This window comes from Erythrolamprus reginae, chromosome 1, assembly GCF_031021105.1.
Source record: "Erythrolamprus reginae isolate rEryReg1 chromosome 1, rEryReg1.hap1, whole genome shotgun sequence".
Taxonomy (NCBI): Eukaryota; Metazoa; Chordata; class Lepidosauria; order Squamata; family Dipsadidae; genus Erythrolamprus; species Erythrolamprus reginae.
Window position 1 is genome coordinate 413,070,177 of NC_091950.1, and position 13,024 is coordinate 413,083,200.

At 42.6% G+C, this 13,024-nt stretch overlaps 1 protein-coding gene across 6 annotated transcripts in view; it reads left to right on the forward strand.

Annotated features, from left to right (window-relative positions):
* Positions 1 to 13,024, forward strand: part of NF1 (neurofibromin 1) — a 416,066-nt gene that overhangs the window by 219,815 nt on the left and 183,227 nt on the right. The gene's annotated exons all lie outside the window — the stretch shown is intronic.

The window sequence follows — 13,024 nt, forward strand, 5'->3', positions numbered from 1 at the left end:
TAGCCTGTTTTTTTTATGGAAGAGTGATTTGTATTCGGGGTTTATTGTTGATACACTAAATCAGTGATTTTCAACCTTTTTTGAGCCATGGCACATTTTTTACATTTACAAAACCCTGGGGCACATTGAGTGGGGGGGGTGTAAAAAAAGTTTGGACAAAATTTTTCTCTCTCTCTTCCTCCCTTTCGCTCTATTTCTCTCTCCCTCCCTCTTTCTCTCCCTTCTTCTTTTTTCTCTCTCCATCCCTCTTCCTTCCTCTCTCTTTTGCTCTCTTTCTCCCTTCCTCCCTCCCTCTATGTCTTTCTCTCTCCCACCATCCCTCCCTCTCTCTCTCTCTCTTTCTTTCTCTCTCTTGCTTTCTTTCTCTCTCTTGTTCTCTTTCTCTCTCTTGCTTTCTCTCTCTCTCTCGCTTTCTCTCTCTCTTGTTTTCTTTTTTCTCTTTCTTTCTTTCTCTCTTTCTCTTTCTTTCTCTCTCTCTCTCTTGTTTTCTTTCTTGCTTTCTCTCTCTCTCTTTCTTTCTCTCTCTCTTGTTTTCTTGCTTGCTTGCTTTCTCTCTCTTTCTTTCTCTCTTTCTTTCTCTCTCTTTCTTTCTCTTTCTTTCTCTCTCTCTCTTTCTTTCTCTCTCTCTTGTTTTCTTGCTTGCTTTCTCTCTCTTTCTTTCTTTCTCTCTCTTGTTTTCTTTCTCTCTCTGAGCTTTGTGGCACACCTGACTATGTCTCCCGGCACACTAGTGTGCCACGGCACACTGGTTGAAAAACACTGCACTAAATCATCGTTACGGAGATCATATGTTATAGCATATTATGTTTTACATGTCAAGTGAACACACAGACCCTGTATGTTGTTTATTCTGACATTAATTTCCTTTCTTTCGCTTCGTATCTTACAGTGCCCTGTAATATATTGTTTGATTTTAGCTTAGAATGTTGTGCGAACCCAGCCAATAGCTGTTTATTTAATAAATAATTGAAGAATTATTTACTGCAATGTGTTTACTCAAGAATTAGGTTCAGTATCAACTCAGCGTGTTTGAAACAAGCGTGGAATATTTTATGAGAAGTTGTCTGGATTCATATATTTATTCAAACATATGAATTCCCCGGAGGACAGAGTAAATCAGAAATTTGTCTATCAGGAAATAGCATTCCTGTCTGGTTATTTCCATTACTGAACAATTAGAACTGGGCAGATTAACAGCAGACATGATGCAGATGTAGTTTATTAGCAGTGCATTTATCTGTTACATCTGAAGTTACTTTGAGGAAGTAAAGCCCCATGATACAAGATGGGAAAAATTTTAGTTAAGTAAAAACAAGAAATTTATACAAGCATTATCCAATCAAGCCAGACCATTCTTTTTGTCCGATGAATCATCTCAAAACACGAAAATGCTTTTGAAAAATAAGGAAGGCTCGCTTCTCTAAAATTCCTGCAGAGATTCGATGTAGGAGTTAGTACACATCAGATCCAAACAAGTGTTTACCCAACTACTCAAGACTTCCTGGAGCAACGAAAAAATTAATTGGCCACGCTACCACCACTACCCCAAGCCACATCCTTGTGAGTTCATCGAAGCCTGGCACTCCACAAGCAATTCCATCAACTGACACATTGACCTACAACCGGCCTACGAACCCCTCAGAATCCATTTCAACCACACAGCCAACCAGAGAGAGCACTGACCCTCAAACAACCCACGCAACTGCCCCCCAGCAGTAATTCACCTCCCAATGATCCTAACACAGGGGTAGGCAAAGTTGGCTCATCTTTGACTTGTGGACTTCAACTCCCAGAATTCCTGAGCCAATCCTGAGCCAATCATGTGAGCCAATAATGTTAGCTCAGGAATTCTGGGAGTTGAAGTACGCATGTCATAGGAGAGCCAACTTTGCCTACCCCTGTCCTAACTTGATATGACCTCCTCATCACAAGACCCATCACAACACTCATTGATGACCCACAACTGACCCATCACAAGACCCTTACTTGACACACCCACACCTGCAGCCCTTATAAACAAAAGAACATGGACATCCCATAAACCAGAGGTCTTCAAACTTGGCAATTTTAAGACTTGTAGACTTCAATTCTTAGAATTCTTAGAAGTCTTTAAAGTTGCCAAGTTTGAGGACACCTGCCCTAAACTCTGCTGAAGATTCTTCTGCCGGGCTTCTCGACACGAGCCCCCAATTAAGTTCAAAAGTAGGAAGTCAGATACACACAGTTGTAAAGTCAAGAACACTGTTTTATCAAAAGGAAAATACGAGCCAAACACACTTTTAGTCAGTCAAAGTGCTCTCCTTCAAAGCAACAGCCTTGAATGCTTGAAGAACAATAAACAAACACAAAGCAGATTCAAGGCAGCTGTAAAGACGTCACAGCCAACCCCCTTCCAGAGTTCTCAAGTCACAAACGTAACTATGATTTAGTTCAAAAGTCGTGAAAAGAGTTCAAAGAGTCCTTGTAGAATCCTGATGCAAAGTACACGTCTCTCTTTCACCGAACGGATAAACTTCCACACCCAGATGCAAGAACGCTGGCAAACAATGCCGTTTGGCGGGACCCAGGAGAAGAGCCTTCTCTGTGGCGACCCCGGCCCTCTGGAACCAATTCCCCCCAGAGATTAGAATAGCCCCCACCCTCCTTGCCTTTCGTAAGCTCCTTAAAACCCACCTCTGCCGTCAAGCATGGGGGAACTGAGATATTCTTTCCCCCTAGGCTTCTACAATTTATGCATGGTATGTTTGTATGTATGATTGGTTTTATAACAAGGGTTTTTAGCTGTTTTTTACTATTGGATTGTCACATGTTGTTTTTACCACTGTTGTTAGCCGCCCCGAGTTCACGGAGAGGGGCGGCATACAAATCCAATAAATAAATAAAATAAAATAAATAAATTTAACAGCAGCCCCATTAGTCTAATTACCCCCAGCCACAGGTAATCTCTCTTATTTTCTATAGTATTTCCGCAGTTGCTCTTGCGTCTGAGCACATCAATGAATGTCTCCCCTTCCGAATCCAATGATGATAATGATGATGAATCACTCACGGGCGACTATCTAATGGGCTGCCTGTAATTACCTCCTCTGTGGATCCCACTTCACTTTCACTATCTGCTACAGACGCTTCGCTGTCGGAAGCAGTCGGCAGTAAAACTGGCCTCTGACAATGGGAGGATTCTCCCACATCAACCCCCACAGTCCTTGGAGCAGGAGCTGGCCCAAAGAGGTTACCCAGCCTAGTAATGAAACGTTTGGAAACCAACCCACAAGCATGGAGAATTTATTTACTTATTTACTTATTTACTTATTTACTTATTTACTTATTTACTTACTTACTTACTTACTTACTTACTTACTTACTTACTTACTTACTTACTTACTTACTTACTTATTTATTTATTGGATTTGTATGCCGCCACTCTCCATAGACTCGGGGCAGCTAACAACAATGATAAAAACAGCATGTAACAATCCAATCCAATACTAAAATAACTAAAAAAAACCTTATTACAAAAACCAAACATACATACAGACATACCATGCGTAAATTGTAAAGGCCTAGGGGGAAAGAATATCTCAGTTCCCCCATGCCTGATGGCAGCGGTGGGTTTTAAGAAGTTTACGAAAGGCAAGGAAGGTGGGGGCAATTCTAATCTCTGGGGGGAGTTGGTTTCAAAGGGCCAGGGCCGTCACAGAGAAGGCTCTTCCCCTGGGTCCCGCCAAACAACATTGTTTGGTCGACGGGACCCGGAGAAGGCCCACACTGTGGGACCTAACTGGTCGCTGGGATTCGTGCAGCAGAAGGTGATCCCTGAGATAATCTGGTCCGATGCCATGAAGGGCTTTATAGGTCATAACCAACACTTTGAATTGTGACCGGAAACTGATCGGCAACCAATGCAGACTGCGGAGTGTTGGTGTAACATGGGCATATTTGGAAAAGCCCATGATAGCTCTCGCAGCTGCATTCTGCACGATCTGAAGTTTCCGAACACTTTTCAAAGGTAGCCCCATGTAGAGAGCATTGCAGTAGTCGAGCCTCGAGGTGATGAGGGCATGAATGACTGTGAGCAGTGACTCCCGGTCCAAATAGGGCCGCAACTGGTGCACCAGGCGAACCTGGGCAAACGCCCCCCTCGCCACAGCTGAAAGATGTTTCTCTAATGTGAGCTGTGGATCGAGGAGGACGCCCAAGTTGCGGACCCTCTCTGAGGGGGTCAATGACTCCCCCCCCAGGTTGATGGACGGACAGATAGAATTGTCCTTGGGAGGCAAAACCCACAGCCACTCCGTCTTATCAGGGTTGAGTTTGAGTCTGTTGACACCCATCCAGGCCCCAACAGCCTCCAGGCTGTTGGGGCACATCATTTCCACTGCTTTGTTGACTGGATGAATCTTCACCCTCAAATGAATGAATCTTCACCCTCAAACTAAACTGAGTTAAATACCATGAGAGGCTACGTCTCTTTTCACCTGCGCTAATTGGTACTCTAATGCAGTGGTCCCCAACGTTTTTTCCACCAGGGACCAGTTTCAGCAAGACAATTTTTCTATAGCCCGGTGGGGGCGGAAAGGGGTGTGGTTGGGGGCGGGATTAAGCATGGTGCTGGTCCTCCCCACCCCTCTTTCCCGCCATTTCCCTGTGGCCGGCAGAACCTGCCTCCCAAGCCCTCTTGCCCAGCGGGGGCTAAGCGCTGGAGACAGGGGGTCAGGCTGGCCCTCCTGCCTCCCCCCAGCCAAAAACGCAAAAGCGCCCCGCGGCAGAAGCCAAAAGAGGCTTGAGCCTCTCGGTCCTTCCCGTCCCTCTGTCCCGTCCATCGTCCTGTGGCCGGCAGAACCTGCCTCCCGACGCCTCTTGCCCGGCGGGAGGCGAAGCGCTGGAGGGAGGGGGTGGCGGCATGAGGGCCGGCAGCTGCTGACACCACGGACCGGTGCAACATGCCCCGCGGCCCAGTACTGGTCCGCGGCCCGGTGGTTGGGGACCCCTGCTCTAATGTATAGTTTTATGAAAAAGTAATTGCCCTCTTTCCATTTTCTCTCATTTTTCCCACTCTTTATCACCAGATGTTATCAGAGCTTTATAATAGGAGTCCTGCTGATATGTAAAGGAAGTCTGAGTAAACAAGTACCGCCATCATACAGTGCTTGCTCCATATGTTTCTGTACAAAATTATCCAGCCTGGGACATACCACTGTGAAACGATAATTACTGTACTTCCTTAGATTCAGTAACTGGTTGTATTGCCTTTAGTGTATTTGCCATATGTGCAACCAAGCACTTCTCATTTATGATTAGCCTTTCATAGCCTTCTATAGGAATTTTAACCCATTCCACTGTGGCCAGTTATTTCGACTTACGGTAATAACATTTGAGGTTTTGCCAGCTCTGTTTGCTGGCTTTGATTCAGATGCTGCCACAAATTTTGGGCAGTTTAGATCTGGAACCAAACCATTGCATTTGTTCTTCTTCACCCTCTTGTATACTTGGGAATGTATACTGGTCACTTTGTACAAAGCTGAATGCGCACAAGAGCATGTGAAATTGATTGTCAATCAGTGTTGCTTCCTAAGTGGGCAGTTTGATTTCACAGAAGTTTGATTTACCTGAAGTTATATTGTGCTGTTTAAGTGCAGCAGTGTATTTGAGCAGTGTATTTTCCCTCTATGGTCCCCTGGCACTTCATTTTAACTTATCAATAGATAGCCGGATATTCTGCTGCAGCATTCTGCGATATGACACCTAATTTTATACGTATTTCAATGATGCCAAGTCCTCCAGGTCATGATAGTGTTGTTTCCTGTTTAAACTTCTCTTTTTTTGCATATATGCACCCTTTCAAAATAAGCAGGGTTATGCAGAGCACAAAAAAAGAGTAAGGAATAATATTTCAACACTATTGGATAATAATTGAAGGCGTGAGAGAAAAAAATGAGGACTTTCTTAATAGAAACATAGAAGACTGATGGCAGAAAAAGACCTCATGATCTATCTAGTCTGCCCTTATACTATTTTCTGTATTTTATCTTAGGATGGATGGATGTTTATCCCAAGCATGTTTAAATTCAGTTACTGTGGATTTATCTACCACGTCTGCTGGAAGTTTGTTCCAAGGATCTACTACTCTTTCAGTAAAACAATATTTTCTCATGTTGCTTTTGATCATTCCCCCAACTAACTTCAGATTGTGTCCCCTTGTTCTTGTGTTCACTTTCCTATTAAAAACACTTCCCTCCTGAACCTTATTTAACCCTTTAACATATTTAAATGTTTTGATCATGTCCCCCCTTTTCCTTCTGTCCTCCAGACTATACAGATTGAGTTCATTCAGTCTTTCCTGATACGTTTTATGCTTAAGACCTTCCACCATTCTTGTAGCCCGTCTTTGGACCCGTTCAATTTTGTCAATATCTTTTTGTAGGTGAGGTCTCCAGAACTGAACACAGTATTCCAAATGTGGTCTCACCAGCACTCTATATAGCGGGATCATAATCTCCCTCTTCCTGCTTGTTATACTTCTAGCCACCCAACTGCTACTTTTTCATTTTGTCTTTTCTCTCAGCCTATTTTGTTTCATATGTCCAGGAGTGAAATGCTCCCGGTTCGCTTGTGCCTATGGGTCATCTGAGAAGGGAGCGCCAGGCTCTTCCCACCTGCCCAAACACCATCATTTGGGTTCTTTTACCCTCTGCACATGCACAGAATACGTTGCGCATGCGCAGAGGGTAAAAAACCCACATGGCATCTGGGCAGGCGGACAGAGCCTCATGCTCCCTTTGCGACCAGCTCACCGCCGACCTATAGGCATGAGCGAACCGGGAGCATTTAACCCCTGCATATGTCTATTTATTTTGTGATTGAATCCTTATTTATTATTTTTTCCAAATCACCCTCATTATGTTAATTTACAGCTATACAGGGGGGTGGACAATAAAATGGAAACACCTTCCAGCTCTTCCATGGAATCCAGATTTGTGACGCTCCCTTCGAACAGTTTTTGTGGGAACTGGGTTCTCTACGTGTCTATTGAACTCTGCAGTGATTTTAGGAGCTGCGGTCTTGCGATCCGCCCTAACAATTTGCTTTAGAGTCCGACGGTCTCTCTCAGACAACTTCGACTTTCGACTAGACCTGTGCTTGGCTGAGGACCTTCTCTTTCAAAAGCAGTCTTTACTTTTGAGACATTACCTCTTGAAACGCCAAACATTCGGGCACTTTCTGTTACATTAGCGCCTGCCATTCGAGCGCCAACAATTTGGCCTCTTTGAAAGTCTGAGAGGTCTGCCATTTCTAGAAGGTTATAACCAATTTCCTTAAATTTCTATTTTAAAAAAGGTAGTTTAATAAAACAATATCAAATAACATTTTTTTTTAAAAAAACAACAACATTAAAATATGTCAAGCTTTGATTGATTTGAACATGTTCAAACATTATGATGCCAAAAAGTCAAGTGTTTCCATTTTTTGTCCACCCCTTGTAGTTAGTCCACATTTATTCTGGAGATTATTACTACTTGTTCTTGCGTGAATTTAAGAGTCCCATTCTCATTGCAAATACGTTTGTTTTTCTTGACCTAACCAACCCATACTTTATAGCAGAATGGCCAAAAACATGCTCTTAAACAAGGCATTTTATTTTCTTGTTACTCATTGCTTACAACTGACCACTTGAAATAATGCTCAACTTACAACAGTTCGTCTAGTGCAGTGTTTTTCAACCAGTGTGCCGTGGCACACTAGTGTGCCGCGAGACATGGTCAGGTGTGCCGCGAAGCTCAGAGAGAAAGAAAGCAAGAGAGAGAGAGAAAGAAAGCAAGAGAGAGAGAGAGAAAGAAAGCAAGAGAGAGAGAAAACAAGAGAAAGAAAGAGAGAGCAAGAGAGAGAAAGAAAGCAAGAGAGAGAGAGAAAGAGAGGGAGGGAAGGAGAGAGAGAAAGACATAGAGGGAGGTAGGGAGGGAGAGAGGAAGGAAGGAAGAGAAAGAAAGAGGGATGGAAAGAGAGAGAGAGAAAGAGGAAGGAAGGGAGAGAAAGAGGGAGGGAGAAAGAAATAGAGTGAAGGGGAGGAAGAGAGAGAGAGAGAATCTTTTTGTCCAAACTTTTTTAGTCCCCCCCCCCCACGCTCAATGTGCCCCAGGGTTTCGTAAATGTAAAAAATGTGCCGCGGCTCAAAAAAGGTTGAAAATCACTGGTCTAGTGACCATAACAGCATTAGAAGAAAAATGACTTACGACTGTTTTTCACATTTATGAATGTTGCAGCCACTCCATGGTCATGTGATCAAAATTCAGATGCTTGGCAACTTATTCATATTTATGATGGTTGCAGGGTGCCCAGTGTCTTGTGATTATTTTTTTGTAACTTTTGGCAAGCAAAGTCAAGCCAGGTTTATTGAATAACTGTGTTTTAACTTAACAACTGCAGGAATTCACTTAACAACTGTGGCAAAAAAAGGTGGTAAAATGTGGCAAAACTCACTTAACAGATATCACAGCACTGAGCAATTGAGCATTTTTGACTCAATTGTGGTTGTAAGTCGAGGACTGCCTGTATCGTTTTACCAGTATTTGCGATGTCTTAATATTTCTCCATCCGTTTTCCTGCCTTAAGTAAACAGATTCAGAATGAACTCAATCTGTATAGTCTAGAGGACAGAAGGAAAAGGGGGGACATGATTGAAACATTTAAATATGTTAAAGGGTTAAATAAGGTCCAGGAGGGAAGTGTTTTTAATAGGAAGGTGAACACAAGAACAAGGGGACACAATCTGAAGTTAGTTGGGGGAAAGATCAAAAGCAACATGAGAAAATATTATTTTACTGAAAGAGTAGTAGATCCTTGGAACAAACTTCCAGCAGACATGGTAGATAAATCCACAGTAACTGAATTTAAACATGCCTGGGATAAACATATATCCATCCTAAGATAAAATACAGAAAATAGTATAAGGGCAGACTAGATGGACCATGAGGTCTTTTTCTGCCGTCAGACTTCTATGTTGCTATGTTTCTATCTATTCACTGCTGTTTTAAATGTCACTATCAAATTTTCCAAGAACACAGGATTAGCTGTGCTGTACTTTCATTTCTCTGCCTAATGTATTTCTAAAGTCCACAAAAACATTCTTGATAACTACATTAAAGAAACAAGGGAATATCAGTTTTGTCTTACCCTCTGCTCTGTGTTGAACCAAATATGCTATTTATTCCCTCATTGGGTTTCCTGCCCTCATATTCCCCCCTCATCTCATTCAGCAATCAACTTTCAACTTTGTGTCTCCATAAAACATTTAATCATCCAGGTTTATTCATTGTATTGTATACTTCATCTGTAGCAACAAACCTACCGTTTTCTTTCCTGTCTCAGTCATACATTTTTCTGTGACCTACTAAAGACAAAAATTTGGTCTCTGTATCTCCTGCCTGGCTAAAAACCAGACTTTTCAAATGTTGCTTCTGATCACCTGTAGTATTCCTTTAGTAAAAATTCTCCCAAACCAAATACTTCCCAGGCTAGCTTAATAAAATAACTCCAACAGTGGTGAAATCCAGATGTTTCTACTACTGGTTCTGTGGGCGTGGCTTGGAGGCGTGGCAGGTGAAGGATACTGCAAAATCTCCATTCCTACCCCACTCTCCAGGAAGGATATTGCAAAATTTCCATTCCCACCCCATTCTGGGGCCAGCCACATGTGCTATTTACCAGTTGTCTAAACCAGTGTTTTTCAACCAGTGTGCCGCGAGACATGGTCAGGTGTGCCGCGAAGAAGGAAGCTCAGGTTCCGGTCTCGCAACTTTTTGCTGAGAGAGTGAGAGAGAGAGAGAGAAAGAGAAAGAAAGAAAGAGAGAAAGAGAGTGAGAGAGAGAGAAAGAAAAGCAAGAGAGAGAAAGCAAGAGTAAGAGAAAGCAAGCAAGAGAGAGAGCGAAAGAGAGAGAAAAGAAAGCAAGAGAGAGAGAAAAGAAAGAGAGAAAGCAAGAGTGAAAGAGAGCAAGAGAGAGAGAGAGAGAGAGAAAAGAAAGCAAGAGAGAAAGAAAGCAAGAGAGAGAGAGAAAAGGAGAGGAAGGGAGAGAGATAAATGAGAGAAAAAGGGGGAGGAAAAAAGAAATGAGAAAATGATTGAGAACAGAGAATGAGAGGAAAAAGAGAGAAACAAAAGAAAGAGAGAAGTGACTCTTGATTTAAAGCATATGATAAAAAGCACCCAAAGAATAAGAGAGAAAACCCCCCCAGCCCTCACCTGTTTTTGGAAATAGTTCAAGAGTGTGTATGTATACACACACACACACACACACACACACACACGGGGGGGGGGGGAGGCAGGGATGGAAAAAGAGAGAAGAGTGTCTTAGAGTGTCATTTTGGTTGGCGGTGTGTCCCAGGATTTTGTAAATGTAAAAAAATGTGCCGCGGCTCCGAAAAGGTTGAAAACCACTGGTCTAAACTACTCAAAATTTCCACTACCGGTCAAACTACTCAAAATTCCTGCTTCCGGTTCTCCAGGATCTGTTTAGACCCTGCTGGATTTCACCCCTGAGTTGCAAACATTTTGTTGAATGACATTAAGGGAAAATTATGGTTCTTAATTCATAGCATCCAGTTTTCCCCAATTCGATATCCTTCACATATTTTGGGGATAGCAACTCCTACAATTTGCCCAACAAATTGAGGAATGCTGGCTTAAAAGTTTCTAATGTTTTGTGACAACTGGACCAAATTCTTTTTTTAAATGCATCTAAGAATAATTGTCCTTGTGAGAGAACAAAAGAGTTGTGAGATGCCCAGAATTCATTGAAATTGGGCAGCATATAAATCCTACTAAATAAATAAATCATACTAAATAAAGCAGCGGCTCTTTTGGTGGTAAAATAAACCCTGGTCTCTTGAAAGTTAGTAATCTGATTCCCTCTCATTAATAACTTAAAACAGTTGGCATGCTTCTCTATGTATGAAGTTCGACTACTGTAACGCTCTCTACATGGGGCTACCTTTGAAAAGTGTTTGGAAACTTCAGATCGTGCAGAATGCACGAGAGCAATCATGGGCTTTCCCAAATATGCCCATGTTACACCAACACTCCACAGTCTGCATTGGTTGCCGATCAGTTTCCGGTCACAATTCAAAGTGTTGGTCATCACCTATAAAGCCCTTCATGGCACCGGACCAGATTATCTCAGGGACCGCCTTCTGCTGCACGAATCCCAGCGACCAATTAGGTCCCACAGAGTGGGTCTTCTCCGGGTCCCGTCAACTAAACAATACTGCTTGGCGGGACCCAGGGGAAGAGTCTTCTCTGTGGCGGCCCCGGCCCTCTGGAACCAACTCCCCCCAGAGATTAGAATTGCCCCCACCCTCCTTGCCTTTCGTAAGCTCCTTAAAACCCACCTCTGCCACCAGGCATGGGGGAATTGAGATACTCTTTCCCCCTGGGCCTTTACAATTTCATTTGTGGTGTGCCTGTATGTATGTTTGGTTTTTTATATTAATGGGTTTTTTAATCATTTTTAGTATTTATTGGATTTTTATTGTACATTGTTTTGTTACTGTTGTTAGCCGCCCCGAGTCTTCGGAGAGGGGCGGCATACAAATCCAATAAATAAATAAAATAAATAAAATGAGGAGAAATGCAATTGCACAAGTACACCATTTTCTGAAACCTGCAAGAAAACCCATCACACACTAAAGCTGCAGCTAAATAAGTACAGTGATACCTCGTCTTACAAACGCCTTGTCATACAAACTTTTCGAGATACAAACCCGGGGTTTAATATTTTTTTGCCTCTTCTTACAAACTATTTTCACCTTACAAACCCACTGCCGCCTCTGGGATACCCCGCCTCTAGACTTCCGTTGCCAGCGAAGCACCAGTTTTTGCACTGCTGGGATTCCATTGAGCTCCCCTCCATGGGAAACCCCACCTCCGGACTTCCGTGTTTTTGTGATGCTGCAGGGGAATCCCAGCAGGGGAATCCAGCAGCACAAAAACGGATGCTTCGCTGGCAACGGAAGTCCAGAGGTGGGGTTTCCCATGGAGGGGAGCCTCAGGGGAATCTCAGCAGCGGGCACTTCGGCTGGCAAAAGGGGTGAATTTTGGGCGTGCACGCATTAATCGCTTTTCCATTGATTCCTATGGGAAACATTGTTTCGTGTTACAAAATTTCACCTTAAGAACCTCGTCCAGGAACCAATTAAGTTTGTAAGACAAGGTATCACTGTACTGTATTCTTATCATTACCACCTAATATGTGTAATAGAACACCATGTATCGCAATCGGCCAATGTATAGAAATTGAAAACTGAAAATAGTTCAGGTTGTAATCAGGTGCCTTTTTTATTTTTTAAAAAAGGTGGGGGCACAGCTTTTTAGATAAGATATATAAATAGGCTTTCAAGCAAAAAGGAAACTAGGAGAGAATAAATTCTTGATAACTTTGTGGATACACAGGCCACAGCCAAACATCTAAGGGTAATAAGGAAGGAAAAGAAATATGAAATTAAAAATGACTGTTCAGTCAGAAGTTGTGTTCTAATTCCAAAATACGAAATTTCTCAGAAGGGTCAAGACTTCAGAGCGAGGGTACCAATGTCAAACCTCTACTTTCCTGAGTGATCATTTAAAAGCACTAAATAGTCACGTTAAGTGCAGGTTTTTTTATTAGAAAAAGTTCACACTAGATTAGAAGAATTCCAGGGTGATAAAGGCTTTTAAAAAACCTCATAAAAATATAACATAAGAATTTAGGAGCAATAAATCCATGGGGTTGAAAGATGGCTGCATAGCTAGAGGTGTAACAAGCAGGAAGAGAGAGATTATGATCCCGCTATATAGAGCGCTGGTGAGACCACATTTGGAATTCTGTGTTCAGTTCTGGAGACCTCGCCTACAAAAAGATTGAACGGGATTGAACGGGTCCAAGGACGGGCTACAAGAATGGTGGAAGGTCTTAAGCATAAAACTTATCAGGAAAGACTTAATGAACTCAATCTGTATAGTCTGGAGGACAGAAGGAAAAGGGGGGACATGATCTAA